At 41.3% G+C, this 2,058-nt stretch overlaps 1 protein-coding gene across 1 annotated transcript in view; it reads left to right on the top strand.

Annotated features, from left to right (window-relative positions):
- The window catches only part of c4b (complement 4B (Chido blood group)), a 22,693-nt gene that overhangs the window by 16,656 nt on the left and 3,979 nt on the right, over positions 1–2,058 (top strand).

Here is a 2,058-nt window from a genome sequence, read left to right as displayed (position 1 = left end):
AGCCAAGCTCTAGAAAGTAGTATAGTAACAGTATTTAAGCCAAACATGGGATAAGTCTGTGGACAGCTGCTTGAGTTTGGATGATTACTCATATAGTCTTGACCAATATCAGCATTGTCTTCAAACTGAATCTACTCTCTGCTTCATTCATCCATCTTTATTACATCAAGACAGATACAATCACAATACAATCTAAACTGTATGAATAATCTATTTGTCCTATTTAACATTTTAAAGACTTTAAATAAAGAAAAACTGTGTTTTTGTCATACCCCTTTTCCACTTCGATTGGGACTGACAACATATAATGCGGTGAGATTAATGAGTTTTAAGGAGCTACTATCCTCGGTGAACAGTTGTTTTTACCATGGTTACAGACTCCCAATGATAGGTATGGCTGGTGGGTGGCTCGCCCAGGGGATATGCACAGGACTGTTTAAAACCATCTGTTGTCCATACAGCTTTATGTCGTGGTGGGTGACATCTTCCACAAATATGATTTTTATTTGTGGGTCATCTTATTGGTAACTCACCTGGGCCGATGGATCACGACTAGCTGAGCTTCTACACACACTAGTGTAAATTGTTGCACTCGCGATATAAGGTACAACCCGAGGTAGTGAACTAGGGGAAATCTTAGTTACTCCCACAACCTGAAAGAGAAATTACATTAGGGAGGGCACCAGACATTCTTTCTATAATTTCAGAACACTTGACAACCTGTGCACCTGAATGTTCTTGTATTCTGCCCTGCTAGAAATCAGATATCAACGCAACCCTATGGCAAAGCGAACCTAGAACTACAATCTGCCGACCTATACAGTCGCCTTATTATTTATCTTGCAAGTCGACTTGGACGAGCATAACACACGACCTCCACTATTCACCCGCTTCTGTTATCACATCTCGCCATGCATCGCCTCCAACACCTACTATAACTCTATATATATTTCGCGAGACCGGTCAATAAAATCATCACCAATTCAGTAATAATTAAGATTCCACAAAACTACAGCCCCCATGATCAGAGCAGCACTAGGCTTTTTTTTTAAACAACCTCCAGTCCAGAACCTATTCAGATTGCGCAGAAGATGCCCATTATTGAATGAGCATATTTCTACAGTTTGCGGCCTGTTCATCTTACTGAGATGTTAAAATTCCCTTTATAAAAATAAAATTATGTGTAAGGGTTACAGCACTGGGGGCCCAAGTCAAGCACAGAGATCAGGTCTTGCAGAAGTCAGTTACCCTGGTCTTTAAGTAGACTCACTTCTGTAACACACATTTATGTATTCTGGCATATATAAATATATGAAGCCCATTAGAGACCTAGCCGGGCCTTTATTGTGTGTAATCTGTCTTTTTACGCATAGGTACCTGGGGGTCTGCAGTGGAGGGACATGAGGTTTGTGGTGGGTCAATCTATACCGAGCCCTCTTGAGCTTCAAGCACACCACGTACTTACGTTTAGGTAGACCAGGGATCCGTAAACACCCTCGGCAACACACTAAATCTGCACCATTCCACATCAGCCTCCAACTGGTGCGTTGGGTTTCTGGAGGCTAGTTGAAAAATGTTAGCATCTAAAACATAAGATGAAGATGGGTTACAATGGTACAGGTTCACATATACTGACATCAGCCAATTGTAAGCATGTTAGCATCGGTGACATGAACCTTTCAGCTTAAGGTGCCTGTGCCTATTGTTTATTGCGTTATTGTTAATTTTATATTTAACATATTTAATGCACTTTCAATGCCATAATTTGCAAAGGATTTAAGTGCACACATTTCAAATTCATTCATATTAGCCTCTTCTACCTAGGAACAGCAAAGCATTTCAAGACTCGAACCGACATACCTCCTGTCAATTTTGAAGGAAGCTTCAGCACCCTATGCGTTGCCATTCAGCCTACTGTCTCCTCCAGTTGCGCCGTCCAGAGGAACGGATCTTTCATCGTCTGGCAAAACTTCAGCAAAAGGGCTACTGAAGGCAGTCCAATTAAAGCGATATAGGTTGGGCGATATGGATAAATACTGTAAGTTTCTTCATATGGGG

Source organism: Morone saxatilis, unplaced genomic scaffold (genome assembly GCF_004916995.1).
Source record: "Morone saxatilis isolate NCDOM2014 unplaced genomic scaffold, NCSU_SB_2.0 Contig24, whole genome shotgun sequence".
Classification (NCBI taxonomy): domain Eukaryota; kingdom Metazoa; phylum Chordata; class Actinopteri; family Moronidae; genus Morone; species Morone saxatilis.
Note: the sequence above shows the minus strand (reverse complement) of the source record. Positions and strands in the feature narration are given on the sequence as shown.